At 41.2% G+C, this 18,139-nt stretch overlaps 1 protein-coding gene across 4 annotated transcripts in view; it reads right to left on the reverse strand.

Moving 5' to 3' along the window:
• FRY (FRY microtubule binding protein) overlaps positions 1-17,258 on the reverse strand; it is a 251,577-nt gene extending 234,319 nt beyond the window's left edge. For 2 of the 4 annotated variants that reach the window (XM_074568003.1, XM_074568009.1), the window contains exon 1: positions 17,001-17,114. The gene's annotated coding sequence lies outside the window, so the exon portion shown is untranslated. Of the gene's footprint in view, positions 1-17,000; positions 17,115-17,159 lie in introns of those variants that run through there. The other 2 variants (XM_074568017.1, XM_074568023.1) reach the window with 2 other exon arrangements.
• Between the last annotated feature and the right edge of the window lie 881 nt (positions 17,259-18,139).

Consider the following 18,139-nt stretch of genomic DNA (forward strand, 5'->3'; position numbering starts at 1 on the left):
TCTTGCCCTTGGGCCCTGCGTGGGCCACGCTGCAGGTAACACCAGCACCTGGCCACGCTCCCTGCTGACTGTGACCGGGTGACTCGAACTTGGCAACCTTGTCCTGCTGCTCCCTGACAATCAGGCTCAAATACTGAAAAGCACTAAGCTCCCGGTAAGGGATGATGTTAATGTCCTGCCTAAGAAAACCACAGCCTCAAATACCACTGAAAAATGCATATCACGGAATTTTTCAGAGTTGGAAGGGACCTCTAGAGATCATCTAGAGATCATATAGTTACACTTTTTAAAATACTTTCTCCTGTCCATCAATGACAAGGTGACTACAACTCCATATTGCATTTTTGAGTCAGTCCCAGTGACACACAATACACTCAGTTAACCATAATTCTTCATAGGTAGGTATGAAACTACCAGCCTTCGGTACATTGCACTTCTTTCAGGCCACAGAAGCTGATCCACCAGCAACAGAGGGCACTAGGATTGCACTTACAGTTCAGTTCAGCTGAACACACTGCAACTCCTCCTGCTCCGGCTTCTTTGCTCCTGCTCAAACACTGGCGAAGTCACCAATTTTCAGTGACCTCCTCAGATCTCGCTGAGGAACAGGACGATTCTGACCACCTTCCACACACAAGGCAAAACCTACACTTTTGATTCAATTCCTTCATTAATACGCTAGATAGCACATATACCAAATGACCTCAGGAGCCAGTTCTGACCCCTCACGTATAAACCACGCAATTTGCACTATGCAGAAATATAGATTACAACCACAGTAATGAAGTGCAGTACTCTTAGATCACAGTACAAGTTGCAACTATTTCAAGAAGGAAAAAAACCAACCCAATCCTTTGCTATCACTACAATAATTTGAAGAGATGGTCTCACAGCCAGCCAAGCTCACCTGGCAAACAGATGGCACAAAGCTCATCACTGCATTGGGGATACTGCAGTCTGCTCTAGAGGCTTCTACATTAACTCAAACGCCTTGAAGCCATTATAGTGTGATCAGAGAAGCTTCACAAGTGGTATCAGAGGAGAAAAAGCATCATATACTAAAGTGAGAATGTCTCCTACGACACTTTTGTAGAAACACTGCTGGAATTTTATCAGTAGAACCAAAGGGCTCTCCCATTAGCACTTGTGTGCGTGCTGTCCTCTTCGCGTGAATATGATGGGCAACCCCTATGTTCGCATCTGCTCTCGACATTTGGTACCAATCATAAGATGGATACTACACGGAGGAGAAAGTTTTCTTCCTTGAACTTTATTCACTTTACTAAATACAAGCTATGACCCACTCCATAAACAGGGCATGACTAAAATACATCTTGCATTAACTGACTTTTTATGGCATAAAATTAAGACAATAAGGCTTCAGAGCTTGAACTTGCAATTGTTTAGACTCCCATTCTAACTTTGATCCAAAAGGAGAACAGTATAAGCCTACCTACACAAATTATACTTCCTAATTAAATTATAATGGTAAAGTAATTATTCCAGCAAATAAGGAGGCATTTTTTATAAAAGCCTAACCACAGGAACAGAGAATACTAACAAATTTCTGCTGGAAGTACTGAAAACTATCGGCATCCTGAAATGAGACCTTATTGTTAAGCCTTGTCATAAAACTTAGATCAAGTTAATTAAAAAAATATGGAAAATACTTCTTTAGAGAAGAAAATATTTAAAGTAACAGCAAATAAAATAAACTGCTACTTGAAAATCTTTCCTTGAACAAACTTGTGTATTTTGACATTGTTATGTAAAAAATGTTATGTTTGTTATCTTTTACTTTGACCACCAGCTAAGTCTCAACAATTTCTTTGTTTACATGGTCAAACTCCTCTGATGAATATTAAACAAGACTATGCTGAAAAGGGTTATTTTCCCATCTAACATATGTGACCAGCAACAAAATCCACACGGCTTTCTGAATCGTATCTAGCAGGACGAAGACTCACTATTGGCATTCTTTTCTACAATATTCTACAGCTGATATTCAGAAGTGTGAGGTGAAATAAAACAAGCTACAGTGTATTTATTTTCAATCTTTATAAAAAAAGTCTAGATTAACAATCCACTCACCTTTCTGTCCCGCCACAATCTGCACTACACACATTAACATACAAACAGTTTTCAAATCTTTTAAACTGAAAACAGAAAAGAAAAGGCCAGATGGTTACTGGATGCAGTACCTACTGGTTCTGACCACTAAGACTAAATGGAAGTTGAATCAAAATAAAATAGTTCAAATTTAATTGAAAATAGCAACGCTATCTATTTAAAGATAGATATGACTACACTCCAAATTTTAAGATGTTTTTGATCTATAAGATTACTTGTCATGATAGACTGGATCCAGCCCAAATTGCTATTAAAGTTTAATGCACTCAGTGATGTTGAGAGGGATCGCTCCTTCCAGCAGCAGTGAGGATACAGACAAATTAAAAAGAATTGCAGTATAGCAGCCAGTATCTTAAAAGTTCATTTAATGGTACTCCTAGTCTCGTTAAAAGTGTCTAATGCTATAAAATTTTTGACCTTAATATTTTTCCTCAAGATTTTTCTGAGGACTTATTCCAGAAATCAATAGGATTTTGTAGCTCTGAGATACCGTAATTGTTTTACAGCTGCTAATATGGCAGTGGGGGCTTGATTCAGTTGCCCACACACAAGTGTCTAGTACTGCTTGAGATGCTGCAGCAAATCCTGGTCCGCAGGTGTCAACTGAGGAGGATACAGGTCTCACACAGGTAAAACCACAGTTACCCTTTACATAGTCTTGCTTGGGACAGAAAATCTACTTAAGACCCTTAAATCTGTTGTGTGTGTCTCCAAATACTGAAGGAATTTGGACATGCTTCAGGAAACTCAAATGTTTTTAAAGCACCTGAGCTGGTAAATAGAGAAGCAGAGAGAGGTAAAAAAAAAAAAAAAAAAAAAGAAATTTGAACAGATCAATTTTAGATCATTTGGTTATATTTTGTGTAAAAATTAAGCAGATTCCCTACAGAATTGCATTATGCAATATTATATATTAGTTAGTCACCAGAATGCCTATGATTAGCAGCTTCAATTTCTGTGTTTAATTGACATGCCCGCAAATAAAAGAATAAAAATAAGTATTTACAGAGAGATGTCAGAAGCCTTTTCAGTTATGAAACGGAGATCATAACCCAGTAACGTCAAGTGCAGGAAGTCCCCAAATCTACTTTTAAGTGCTATGGATTTATGCACAGCTATGGGAGATCAAGAATGATAAATGAGCTGCAAGAGCTCTTGCCTTCTTTGAGAGTTGTGTAAACTAATTTGGTCAGTTTATTGAAAGTATGCACATTGAAATCATGAAGTCACTTAAGTTATGTTAGGACAGAAAACATGGACTGAAATGGGTTGTTCTATCAGTAATATCCATAGCTCTTTTTTTTCAGTTTTTCCGTTATCTACGTACAACTTACTGTGTTAGGAAAGTTCATTAGCTATATCAAAGATAACAGGCTGAATATATCAGATTGTGCACAAAATTAATTAGAGCCAAAGTTTGGTTATTAACACAATGCATGTGGGCATAATGCACAGACTGTTCCAATATGACCATGATGTTTTTTCATTTTGTCAATTTTGCAGTGGCACAACTGACAGGTCATAGTGGATTTAGCAAAAAACTTAAGCCATCAAAATTCATGCTAGCAAAGAAGCACACAGTATGTCTGCGGTGTTGAGGAACACCTGGGCATGTTCACTCTACAACCCTTTCTAAAAAACAATAATCAAACAAAAAAAGAATTGTATTGTTGATCTACATGCAAAATGCCAGTAACGATGAACCAAATATTATTGTCTAAAAGAGTGAAAATATAATTTAGCAGAAGATTCCAGCACGGAGTCTTGATAGGCCAACACAGATTCACTCCAACTGCTCTGGTTTAGCAAACCCTCTGCTACCATATTGCAAGAAGAGTGTCCTTTGCATCACTGCTCTTTTGGCCTTCGAGCATCCTGCTGGTTTTAAGTGATGTGCTTCCACTTTCATCACGAGCAGGACTAGAGACTGGAAAGCCACCAGTAGTGCTGACAACTCCGGTAGTAACATACCAGAACACCAGTCACTTCTACCCTTCTTTTGGACTGGACCTCTGATGCTTCTAAGATCATACTTCAACAGTAATCATAGGAATCACTAAACAGTGACCAAATGGCATCCTCAACCTTTTTTAATCCTGACAAATGCAAGAATGATTAAATTACAAAGTAAAATTGGATCCCTCACAAATACTCCTATGAAGCATATTTAAGAATATTTCAAAAGGATGTTATGTTGGAAATAAATAAATACTTTCTCTGCTAGTCTGTATACAGCTTCAAACACAACATCTGCATCTGCCAGCGGCAGAGAAAATTATTTGTGTGTTATCATGTCCAGAGTCGCAGAAGGAAGAAACTCTTAAGAAATGATGGTGGTGCCTCCTCGGAGACAGAAATCCTGGGTACATCCCAAAATGAAGCTGGTATTTGTTCTAGCTAGGCTCTAGCTCCGGCACCGAGATCCGCTTTGTACGCCAGAGTGATGTGTGATATTTGGAATTATGTAGATCTCCCCCAGCCCAAAACAGGCACAACTCTACACTCCTCTCAGTTCAGTCATTCCTTCCCATGGGCACGTGACAGAGGCTACTGAGATGTTTTTCTGCTAAATGAAGGCTTATGAGAAAACTTTGAAACATGCTTCGAAAAGAGCGATGTGGGTTCATCACCCCTCTCTGTCAACAGCATCCTGCAGTGCGGAAGCTCATAGCAAGACCACTTTGCCCGCCCCCGCCCTCAAAAATTTAATTCTAAGCTTTATTAACCACAGAGTTGCCACTGAAAGCAACACGGGAGCTATCAAAATAGCTCGTACGAGTGCTTCATCTGATCCAGCATGCTGTCTGTTCATTAGCCTATAGCAGATGGTTTGACAGAAGGTGCAAGAAATTCGTCAGTGGACAATTCTGGATTGAATAGTGTTTTTTCAGTTGTTCCATCTAGTTTGCTTGTATTTTGCAGCACAAGGATTTACAGCAGAAAGGACTTCAAAAATACTGAAGGAATTTATATAGTGCATGCATATATTACATTTAAGCATCTAATCTTTTGTTGTAGAAATATCAGCATCTTCTCATTTCTTAGATATTTTTGTCACTTTATTACATAAAGTAATGACACACCATCTAAAAAGAACTTCTTGCATACTTGAGGGGTTTTGACTTTCTTACACAGACTTTACTCTTCCGTCAAAAAGGGTGGACAGAACACGCAATTCCCTTTCCTCATAAAGGCTAGTATTCCGCATATAGTTCTAAGTGGAAAAAGTTGAAAAGTGCCAATCTTCTCAACCTTGCTTTATATGGAAGGTTTTTCCAATGCCTATTTATCATCGTTGCCAGTCTCCAACTTCTATTTCTGGTCTCTCTCTGGTCAGCAAATGGCTATACGTAAACAGAGATCTTCATGTCTTTGCTGACAGCTAATGCATATGGTTGGGTCAGGAAAAAAATAATTTCGGGGCTTATCTATTAACCATCAACACAGAGGAATACTTACTCTGATGTCTCAACAGTGTAAATGTATTTTATTTTATTCCTTTCATTGCAGAAGCAGATCCTCATGTAAGTCAACACTGAATTTCACAGAACACAAATTGATTCAGAATCTTCTGTAATTTCCAGTAAGCGAAGTAACCTGCCATCTGCAAGTGTACTTTTTCTTTTTCAGATGTACTGATGTTAACTTTTCACCCAGCACAGTGTAACAGTACTCTTATCAATAGGTTGCAGTTTAACTATTGCCTTTTGTACTATTTTTCAAACACAGTTTTTATGATATAATAAAATGCTAATCTATAATTTTAACCCACATAACTGCTCCTGTAATAATTCCACAGCCCCACAAACTGTGTAAAAAGAACTACTTGCCACAACAATGCTCGAATATGGCTTATGTGGCATGTTAAGAACCTATCTATTCTTCCCCATCTCCCAGGTGGGGAAAAAAACAACCAACCAATCTATGCAATTTATTTAAATCTTTAAAAACAACAAAAAACCAGCTCAGCCATTTCCTCCTTTCCTTCACCTTTTAATAGTAGCAGAAATGAGAAGCAGAGTCACAGAATCACAGATTCATAGAATCGTCTAAGTTGGAAGAGACATTTAAGATCATCGAGTCCAACCATCAGCCTTACACTGCCAAGCGCTTCGGTGACTGTAAGGAAGAAGCAGCAAGGTGGGGATATTTTGGGGCAAAACCACCCAAATTTAGGTATGGACCCCCCAAGTCTCCCCCCACATGCTTTAAGCCCCCCCCCCACACACACCCTGGGGAGGGGATCCTCCCCACCCCCAGGCATGGCCGAACAGGGCAGCTCACATCAGCCCAGATGTTCCCAGAGGCACCAGTTTGAACTAAGGCAACTGCAGGCAGATCCCATGTCCAGATTCTTGGAAACTTCTTTCTTCCAGCTCCCCCCTCCTGTCCCAAGGCAGACAAAGCAGACAGGTCATTTAATGACAAGCCAGTAAAGAACACTCCTTTCTTAATTTTGTTTGTGGTCACTTCAGCTACTACGTCAGAAGAACTGCTCCTTACCCTAAGTCCATGGCTCGAATGTGCGGATGTCCTGGGTAACTTTTTTCAGATGGGCAACTACCTGCTCAGCCGGTGTATCCAGCGCTCTCTTGGCTCCAAGTCATAACATTATAGATTCCTTCAGACATCATTTGCATACTGCTGTTTGTCAGATGGCTTTAGTGGCCTAAGTACCATCAGACTTTCATCTCTCACCAGTTGTTCTAGAGTCCTGGAGGCAGCACATGGATGTTCCCAAGGGATGCGGAACATAATCAGCTTATTCAAAGAATGGAGACTCATTTGTGAATAGCAGAACCTTAGATACTACTACCATATACCTCAAAGGCAGGTATTAGCATGTGAATTGCTGAACCAGAATTATTAAGGTAAAAAAGACTCCACAGCAAGGTTTACAAGGCAGAAGAAAGAAAGTAATGATAGGAAAAAGACAGCACAAAAAATTAATTAAAGACAAGGAAAAAAAGGCAGCTACAGCAACCTTCGCTTCCCACACTGTGTTTTCCTCAACTAATAACTTTGACCATAGGAACTAAAGGAATCTTAGTCTTTTCCATTTTATAATTAACAATAAATTTAAAAAAAACCAAACCCAAACAACTCTTTAAATATGCTTATAAATTTAAACTGCAAATTCACTCAAAAAAATCAGCAGAAAGCTAGCAAAAACCAATCCTGTCATCGTATTAAATACCTGTATCTACGCAGAACTTAGCGCACTGTTCAATCTCTCAGAGATAAGAACATATTCTTGACTGTTCCTTGTAGCCTTATATTTGTGTAAATTGCATTAGCATTTGCCGCTGAAAAAGACTTCAGATGGAACAATCTTGTTTCCACATGCCATTTTTACATGAAACTGTTACAAAATACATAAATACAAGAGAGAAAGAGGGAGAAGAGAACCACTCTCCCAACTACAGCTTTTGGTCTCTGAAGTTGTATTTTACTAAAATACAAAAATAGGAACGTTAAGCAATATAACTTCTCACAAGAATCCAAGCTAGTTTGCTGCCAGTTGACGCTATTTAAAAAGCTCAAAAACAAATCTAACCCATAAATATGTCCATGCAGGAAGTTTCTTTCCTCTGACCTTATTTCCAACCTATCAATCTTCAGCAGCTTCCCAGGGAGAAAAATATCCACATATTCTCCTCCAAGGACTAATAAATTATTTAGAACAACTCCTTCTAAATACCAGCGCTAACAAATTGGTATTTGCATAAGCTTTTACAGCTTTAGTTCCCTAAAAACCAACCTTTTATTTCCCTATTACTTCTGACCCATGTCCACACTGGTGAACAAAAGGAAGGACAAGAAGCAAGCCTGAGATCCAAAGCCCAAACCCCAACTGTCCATACTGCTCACCAGTCATCTCACCCTTGGATCTGACTTTATTCTCTCTACAACAGAGCAGCTCCAGACTGAGGTCAGCTTAGCATCCTGTCCAGGTCCTTGACCTGCAGACGCAGTGGTACAGAAGTACCCATTGAGGACCGACTTCTGTTAGAGGCAGACCCGTGCTTCTCCATCTCACAGCTTGTACCTGCACTGCAGCTTCTGGCTCTCTCCCCGCTTCCTCCTCTTCATTACACCTCAGAAGCTGCTCCAGCTGGATGAAGGTCAGGCTGGATGGAGCTCTGTGCAACCTGATCTGGCTGAAGATGTCCCTGCTCATTGCAGGGGAGGTTGGACTAGATGACCTTTAAAGGTCCCTTCCAACTATTCCACGAGTCTATGATACTTTCCTTGAGAGTAACCGCCCTTCCCTCCTCCTTTCAGAAACATTCAATCTGACCCAAAAGACAACAGTCAGGGCTAAATATATAGACAGCTGCTCTCTCTTCCTTTTACGAGGGCAGCGTTTTCCATCGAGTATACAAGACACTGTATGTCTACAAAAAATGGAAACAAATTATGTATTTTTATCTTCCGAGATAACATTAGTAAGCATTTTATGAACTGGAAGAGCAACATAAACCAATTGTTTTTCTTCTGAAGTGCACCAGCTTGTGTTCTCATGAGACTACTGTAAATGGCCATAGTCCATTTGCTTGCCATGCTTAGACTGGGGAAGAAATATCACTGTGGCCTGACTTTCCAAAGCCTACGTGGTGACAGAAAGTCTTTGTTACACCTTCCAGTGTTGCCCCTAAACAGGGAAAAATCTGCCCTAGAAAATTCCCATCTGGTTCTAAGACTAATTTCCCAGATTTATTCTCAATAGACAAACTTTCAGAAGAGTGAAGAATCAGTCCCAGGCAATTTACAACTAGCGAAGAAGACAGAGCTAACAAATCATGCAACAAAATGTAAGAAGCTATTAAAAAAGTCAGCTTGACATGAAACAGAATAGTGCTGACTCTTTTGAACAATGTATTCAAATTAGTAGACACGGAGTTATATGCTGTACTTCAACTGGGACACTGCTGATTTTCAAAAGGCTTTACCTGCCCTCATTTCTCTTCTCCCTTAAGTGGTAATTTCTCCCCCTTCATCCTTTATTATGCTTTTCATTCACCCCATCTCTATCCAAATCTCACCTCCTCCAATGCCTTCACATCAAGCTATCAATTTTCCTTAATTTAGAAGTTATGTTTATTTTTGCAGTCTTTGTTTTGCCTTTTATCTCTTTGTGATTTCACTTATCTTCTGTTTATACAGTAAGACTAAACTGTTGAGAACGTACAGCATGTCAGTACCCATAGTGCATTTCTGAGTGCTGCAAGATTTCATTATGATTAATCATTATTGTCATAAAATGGTTTTCTATTCTTTTTGCAATTAAAAGAAATAGGATATTGATTTTCATTTGTTACGGGATGATTTCCTATTTGCATGGTATGGATTATTTTCAAGATGACTTCTGTAATATGACTTCCAGATAGGACTGCTAAATGACCCTGCAACAGGCCAGAACTGAAAGAAGATTTCATAAAAAACCATCCCTGCTTAAACTGAGGCAAACATTGTGTTTGGAGTATGTGACTCCTCACGTATTTTTAATAGGAGGACAAAGAGCTTTATATTTTTGGTTTATGTTAAAGCTGTGACACTACACTCCTTGTACAAACTCTTGCAAAGATATTCAGGATATTAAGCTGTAAGATCCACACTCATGAAAATGTCTTGCCTGAATAAATTGTAGCTATTACTGCTTTCAAAATACCCATGAAAACTCAGAATTTCTGGAAAAAAACCACATTTTTTTAAAAATGTGGGTCTGATATTTTATTAAAAATTTTAGGAGTCTCCTGTTGACAGTAGACATTCCAAGAAATATTATCTGGTTTCGGCACATCTTTTAAACTTCTCATAGACAAACAATTTTATTTTTTGGATATATCTCCTTAAGGAGAGCATCAGAATCCCAAGTGCTGCAGAAAAATTAAAATACAGATTTCAGGTCTGCTTTGCTAAAGCTAAGAAGCTTATGTGATCACGAGGTCTGTGAACATTGCTCTCTTCCCCTCCAAATAGTTTTCAACTGCTTGGCAGATATTACTGATTTTTGACAGGATAGCGACCTCAAAGGTAGTGAAATGACTGCATGCTTTATGGAAATAGATGGCCAAGTGAAGAACAAGCTTCTGATGAACAGCTCCAATAAATGCCCTGCATGAGATAAAGGCTGGGTATGGATTCACATCATATTACACATTAGCAGAGCACACATGGAGAGAAACTTTACCATGCCTTAAACATAGCAGAACCACTGATCATAATCATCAGATGAACAACAACATAAAAATTCATAAGAAAATGAGCTTTACTAGCTCCAGACCTCACGGGAGGACAGGCTTGCTGTTAATGATGATCACAGTTAATCAGAAGGCAGAAGAAATAGGCAAATATAATATGAAAGATGCAGATTATGTTATTTTATCTTTAATTTAAAATCTTCTAACAAAGATTGTCTAATGAAACTTTTAATAGCCAAAACAACATCTCTCTCAGAATACGTATTGCTACAAATATCTCAAATGAGCAAGGCATACAACTTTTTATGTATATAAAAAGTAGAATTTTAAGGTACTGAAAATGTTCTTTTAATAATAGCCAAGTTGAAAGCGCATCTATAAACTAACTAGGATACATTAAACAATTTCAGAACAAATTCTGATTAAATTAATGCATACAGCTTTCCTTCTAACTCATTTCAAAACATCACACTGTGGAGAGAAGAAAAAAAAAAGAGAGATTGATGAACTCTGTAAAGTGTGTCAAAATTACTTGTTAAAGTGCAATGTATGGAATTACTCTCTTAAGAACAGTCTACACTGCTATAGTACAATTAAAAACAATTTTATGGCTGTCATTTCACCGTCAGTGTCAACACTAACTGCAGGATCATTTATGGTATTTCATCACATGCACAGAGGCTAAAGTCATGCTTCTGCCCAGCAGAAGTAAGGTTATTACTCTCAACAACTAAACCTGCTTCTACCATAAGAGAAAAATCAGCTTGCTTTCTGGAAGCATCAGTTTATATTTTATTTATACTAAGTACAAAAGTACATGGCATTTTTTTCCAAAGAACAACAGCATCTATTCAAATAATTTTTGCTTTTGCATAGAATTAGATTTTTAGTAAAGACATCTGAAAGAAAATATTAAGTAATAAAAAGGATGTAGTAGCTGATTTCATCCCTAGGAAAAAAACCAACAAAACTCCACTGCGTTGTTTTTATACAACACATCAGGTACACATGTGATGATCACAGTCAAAGTCCTGCAGTGAATGAATACAGGAGCTCTATTCCCAAATAAAGCCTTCCACAAGTTCAGATAAAGATTCTTTTTCAGAGATCTATTCTGCAAAGAGCCTATCATTGAAGACCAATTACTATCTAAATAAGAAAACACCTAGTATTCAATTCATAAGACCGCAGCATCCTATAGCACAGCTGAACGTCTTTGCTCCATCATAGATGTAGCATACAGAAAAGTTCCATTCTCACTCCAGAGGGGTGCTCTGGCATGGATTCCTATGCCGAAACATGGCCCGGTCTCGACACCTCGCAATTTCTGCTCCAAGACAAACCATGTACTATGATGCAAAGAATAAAATAAATCCACATCCTAACAATCACTCATTTACAATGATGACTGACACTTGTATTTAAACTCCTTTCAAAGTACTCTACTTATCTGTGCTCTTACGTAACTGAAATAAAAGAAAATGCTCTACCGTGAAGCATGGGCTAATATTTTATAGACATTAGTAACGCTATTTGTATTATCACATGCTTTGTTCTAGCTCATTTAAAAATATGATGAGGGCTTTATGAGAATCTTTTTTTTTCTAAAGTAGAAATTTCCAAGAATTGAGTCTTAAGTATGAGAGTGAACACGTACTACATTTTTACCTCTATTTGCCTAAAACATCTAAGGAGATTTCTTGGTTGACATGGATAATACAACAAAAAAGTCCATAAAAGCTACGATTTTTACCAAGACTATACTGGGAAAGAAAAATTCCAATTACCAGGAACAGAAATCCACCTTTTAAATTTAGTTCTCACCTCCTGTGACTGTAGTCACCAAAAATTCTCCCATCGTTTCTCCAGCCTGACACTGCCATCTATAGCAGTCTTCTGCTATAGGTGCTTGCAGCAACGATGCCGCTAATAGAGAACAGAACGAGTGGTCGTGTTGCGAACACAAAGTGTTCTGTGGAAAACAGGTTTTGATGATACATTAGTAAAAATATTAGCAACCAATCACTTAAACTGGTGAAGCTGCCATGGGATTAGCAGCCTACTCATTTTTAGTCTAGGAGAGGTAATCCTTGAGCAGGAGCCATAGCACTCCTTTCAGGACCAGTCTGGTATATACATGTAAGTCACTGATTTCTTTCTAGAAAAAAGAAACGTAAAGCCATCCACCTCACAGAGAAGTTGAAGGAACAGTGATCTGGAACAGCACTGTGCAATTTCAGTCAAAGTTCAAACAGGTAACTCCTCAAACGTAATGTGGAGCCTGTCAGGAGCTTGTGGAAGGTACTGCAGAATTTCACCAGCAAACTGTAAACCTTTCAAAAACCTCCACAGGGCTGCATGCAAAGACTATAAAGTTCAGAAAAGCCAGAAAAAATTCCTAAGCAATACCATAATGAAATCTATGCCTAGGTTCACTGGTATACTGACTGGTACCATTCTACCACATAGTATTTTGATGTGTTTATAAATACATATTCGCATAGCACACAGCTTATTTTTACCAGAAGCCATCAACCTGAGGAATCGAATAGTATGCAGAAACGGAATCTAAGGATAAATGTGAGATGATAAGCATCCCACATTCAAAATGATACTGATACTGGAATTGAGCAATATTCAGAAATAGACTGTACTATAGCAATGCTTTTTCCCCTCCCACTTTTAAGTCAAGCCTATAGCTCGAGACTCAACTACGTATTTATCAGGCTAGAAGGTCGTTTCAGACTTCTTAGTTGTTTGTTGATGCTGTTTATATATATATAAAATATTTGAACACTGACTAGGACAGCTGTTGGAATACAAACTTCGCAAGTTTCCCAAGTCCAAAATAAAATACCTAACTAGCAAGCATGGGCACGGTCTCTATTTCAATTCCATAGGAGAAGCTAAGATGAACACCCGAGACCATCCTACAAACTGGTGAAAATGGGGTTCTCTGAGAAGCAGCTTGCTCCAACACAAAACGGAAAAGGAATCTGAAACTGGGCAGATTTCACACCCACGTGAGTGTTGTCACCACTGCAGTTCAAAGTCTAAGGATGTGGGCAGAAGCACCTCTTTTTGACGAATGTCTTATTATCCCTAATTGTTGAATTTAGTGGAAAATATTCAGTGAATTTGGCCTGAGTCTGTAAACAGTCTGGCAGCAAGCAAGAAAACAAAACCGCTGCATAAACTAGCTGCCCCCCAAATTAGCCATAGATCTAGACTGAGTACTCATATCAGCAACAAGTATGTCCAAAATTATCATAATTATGCATAATAACATCTGAAGAGGCTATTAAACATTATTTGGGTTTTAAGCCAATTCTAAACTACAAAGCATCGAATTCACCTTGAACGTGGGATGCAAATTATCTCACATTTGTTCTTACAATTCGCTCTGAAGCACCTGGTATTAGTCATTGTCACAGACCCCAGCTTTAATTTAGCAGAGCCAATCCAACATTCAGTCCTCCAGGCCATAAAACTGAAAGTATCTGAGCTGTATTATGAAATTCTGTCCTATAACAATAGCGTTAAAATAAGTGACAGCCTTCCTGAAAACTGTACGCTAAGCAAACCATTCATGAGTCTAACAAGTGCCTTCCCAGTTTTATGTTCTTGTCCAAATTCAGAGTGGAATTTATTCTATGAATCACTGCTACCCTGGTCTGTTTGCAGACATATGATGATCTCTCCTTCCAAGATTTTGATCTTAACAGTACAATATAAAGTGTTTTAGCAACTATGCAAATCATTCTCAAATACCATCAAATCAAATAAAGCTTTTATACCCTCCCAAAACCTTCTATTTTATGGAAACGTAGTATGTCATTAGTTTATTTATTTTACCATAATGACATGCTAACAAGAGATTAATACAGACTGGGAAAAACATAAACAAAGTAGTCCACTTTTTAAACAGAAAATATCATCTTCAAAACCCTAAAATATCAGCAGTGGTAAAATTTAAAATCTCAAATATATAATCTAGAGTTCAGTGAGCCTGCAGAAGAGTTTTATACATGTCAAGAATATCTAAGACTCACATAGGCATTACAGTACTAAATAAAACACCAAAAAAAACCCAAAAAACACCATACATTTGATTTCTTCCTGAGTGGAAGCTCACTACAATTAATACAAGCCAATGAGCATAAGCGTCAGGTGTTTCCATCATTATAAAATGGCAGATGCTATCTGGAGAAGTAAGTTAAATTATTTATCAAACGATTCCAAATATCATCAAATTCTGTGCAGCCAGCCATTCAAATGGCTTCTAATAAATTATTCGATATGGCTCTAATGGAAACCATGAGTTACTCAGAAGCATTTGCTATTAAGTAGCATCATACTAATGTTTTGAAATTCTACCCAGACAAGTCCAGAAGTGACATACTATGAATCACATTACAAATATATTCTGCTGGTTTTGAAATATTATCAGTGACATCCAAGAATTTACGCAAATTAAGAAACAAGTAATTTTGGCAGTCGTGTCACACTGGAGAACATGCAGATTTTATTCTGCATGGTCTGAACACACTTCTTTTCTCTGCTGAATGAAAAAAGGTGCCCACATCATTTACCACATCAACAGCATCATAAATATCAGCCAAGGCTTCTCCAGAGCATTAAGCAATGCCTACATAGTACAAAGGCAACTTCCTAGTAATAACAGGTTGTACTGTATTGTTCAAGGCACATCCCTTCCCAAGGAAAATCTATTTCAAGATTAAAGCCCAAAAGCTTTCCTTCTATTAAAATTAGTAGACTCTTTGTCATTCCAAGAGACTATATGACACTGTTAATTGTGAAAGGACTCTAGCAAAAGTTGGGAGCAGACTGTCTCAAATTCAGGTTAAGGAACACAAGGCCAACAGACAAACAGAGATGGGTAAATTATTTGAGACATTTATTTGATTAAAAAACAAAACAACAAATAGTCTTCATAAAGTCTTTATGCGTTTTAAATTAATATGCTAATCTGCTATTAACCACATTCAAATAAATAGGAAATGTTACGCAAATGCTTGGGAAGAATAAATTTCCAATTCATGAGAATAAAATCTAGCAATTATACTTAGAATGATGTCATGAAACAATCAGCCCCTTGGTCCAAAATACTAGCATGGTTTCTACTAGCTTCTAGAACTACGGATGTACATGACTACGATCACCCACGGATGGATGTGAGGTGCATAGTGGCAGGACAAGAGGAAATGCAAACGAATTGCAACACAGGAAATTGCCATTAGATTAAGAAAAAAAAATCACCACAAAGGTGGTCAGACACTGGCACCACCATAACCACAGGGACTGTGGAATCTCCATCCTTGGAGATGCTCAAAACTCACCTGGACAAGCTCTGAGCAACCTTATCCGACCCCACCTGCTTTGAGTAAGGGGGTGGGACTAGATGACAACCAGAGGTCCTTTCCAATCTAAAATAATCTATGATTCGACGCTTTTTTCTTAAAATTCCTTTCCCTATTGGAGACACACTTTTCCTTTTCCATTTACACAAGTCTCCCATATATTTTTAGTGGTGTTAAAATAAAAATCATAATTCTCCTTTGTCAGCAATCATGACTAGATCATACATTTTGTGCAGTAAAACCAGTTTATTTCACGGTAGTTCTGTCACCAGAATCAGCTGAGATACAGTAGCTAAAACAAAAGCAAAAGATTAATTTACAAAATAATGAAGAGTACTGATCCTTGCAGGAGCCTGTTATCACTCCCTCAGCCTGCATCACCCACGTGTTGCAGGCGTTCCAGAGAGAAGTGACAGGACAGAGAATGAGGAAAATGACAGATCAAAAAAAGCTCGAGTCGCCCTATAAGAAGTACTGGCAGGAATCAGGTGTGGGGGGACACTGGACCTTGCACCTCACGCTGAAGACACGCTGCGGAGGACAAAGCCATGAGCACCTTTGTTCACATGCTCAAGGGGTGACCTTAAAGATGATATAGTAAAAGCATCCTGTGTGTACCTGTGGATATCACCCATCCCACAGCCGCCTATACCACCAAAACATTTTTTTTCCTGTAAAAAAATAGCTTTCTTTTAAAAAAAAAACAAAACCACACCACGAGGCCTCCAGCACCACTTTCTTTCCCACTCCTTAAATAAGGACTGTGCTATTTTTAAGAGGCACGGAGATGGGCGGCACGTCTAAAAATAAGTTTGCCCGGCGCTCGGCGGGCCGCCGTCCCTCCACAGGCCGGTGGGTGACAGGGCAGCCGGCCCCGGTCCCTGAGGCGGCCCCGCGGCGGGGAGAGGGGCCGTGGCGGCAGGTGGGGCGGCGGCTTTGTCTCCCGATCGGGCGTGGAGCGAAGGCGGCGGGGCCGGGTGACCGCGGGTTGGCGACTGGGCTCTGTGGAGGAGGCGAAGGGGCGGCGGGCGGGCGGCTGAAGGGCAGGGGGAGCCCCCCACCCTCACCGGCATCCCCGAAACTTTCTTCCGGGCCGCCAGGGATGAGACGACGACGACGACACCGCCACAAGCCCCCGGAGCGGAGCCGGGGATCGCCCGGTGTCCCCGCCTCTCCTCGTTAACCGAGCGCCACCTCCCCGCTCCAGCCGCCCGCCATCCGCCGGGGACGCGCCGCGCCTCGGCTGCCCGCTCCCCTCCCCACGCCCGCCCGCTCGTACACTCACCCGCGCCCGGCGAGCTCAGCCACCGGCGCCTCCTTCCCTCGCTCCCTCCCTCCTGTCAAGTTGAGCCCGGCCTCCCTCCGCCCGACCCCTCCTTCACAACCGGGAGCCGCCGCCGGCCGGGCCCTCCCTCAGCGGCGCCTGGCACCACCCCGCTCTCACCTGGGTCCTGCCGCCGCCGCCGCGGGGGGAGCGAGGAAGGGGAAGGGCGGCTCCGGGCAGCCCCAGTCCGCAGCGCTATCGCCCCGCCCGGAGGTCCCTGCGTGGGGCGGGGCGGGCGGCTCCTCCCCGCCGGGACGCCCCGAGAGGCGAAGGGGGAGGTGGGCTGGGCTGGGCTATGGTGGGGCGTGAGGTGGGCATGGCGGGCGCGGCTGCGTTCTGCCCTTTGGGGAAACACGGAGCGCCCTGGGCGTCGCGGCAGGAAAGCCAGGCGGCCCGGGGAGAGCCCCCCGGCACCGCGCCGCTTTGTGGGGAGGGGGTGGCGGGAGGCCGCCGCCCTGTGGGACGGGGGCAGGCCCCGGCTGTGGGGCTGCGGAGCCCGGCTGTGGCGCGGGGGCAGGCCCCGGCTGTGGGGTCCGGAGCCCGGCTGCCGTGAGCGGCCGCGGGCCCGGGGCGGCTCGCTCTGCAAGGGCGAGAGCTTGGAAACGGCTTGTAAATGCGTTACACGATCCCAGCGCGGCTCTGGGAGAGGGCAGGCAGCGAGTGCCCGGCTCAAATAACCCCGCTCGGGAGGGGAAATGCTCGGCGTGCGGCACGGAGAAATGGGGAGCATCAAAGGGTGTAAAATCGGGGGTTTTCAGGGAGACGTGTAGTGCCGGCAGTACCTGACAGCAGGGAGGTCTTCAGCTGAAATCCTAGTTGGGGTGCGGGTCTAAAATGAGCCAGGAGGGTTAAGGGGAATCGCAAAGCAGAAAAAGGAGACGCTGCAGTGAGTGCCGTGCTGGGGCAGGAGCAGGGACGGGGTGCTCCTCCTTTACCCGCTGGCTGTGCCAGGAACTGGTGAATGAGGGTTTAAGTCTGTCAGGGAACTTGAGAGGTAACAGTGTGTATGAAAGGAGTCAACCAGGAAAGACTTAAACGTTGTTGTAGATCTTTTTTAAAAATGCTGAGGAATATTGCTGGGAATACAGACAGGTTGTGAG

The sequence above is a fragment of the Larus michahellis genome, chromosome 1 (genome assembly GCF_964199755.1).
Source record: "Larus michahellis chromosome 1, bLarMic1.1, whole genome shotgun sequence".
NCBI lineage: Eukaryota > Metazoa > Chordata > Aves > Charadriiformes > Laridae > Larus > Larus michahellis.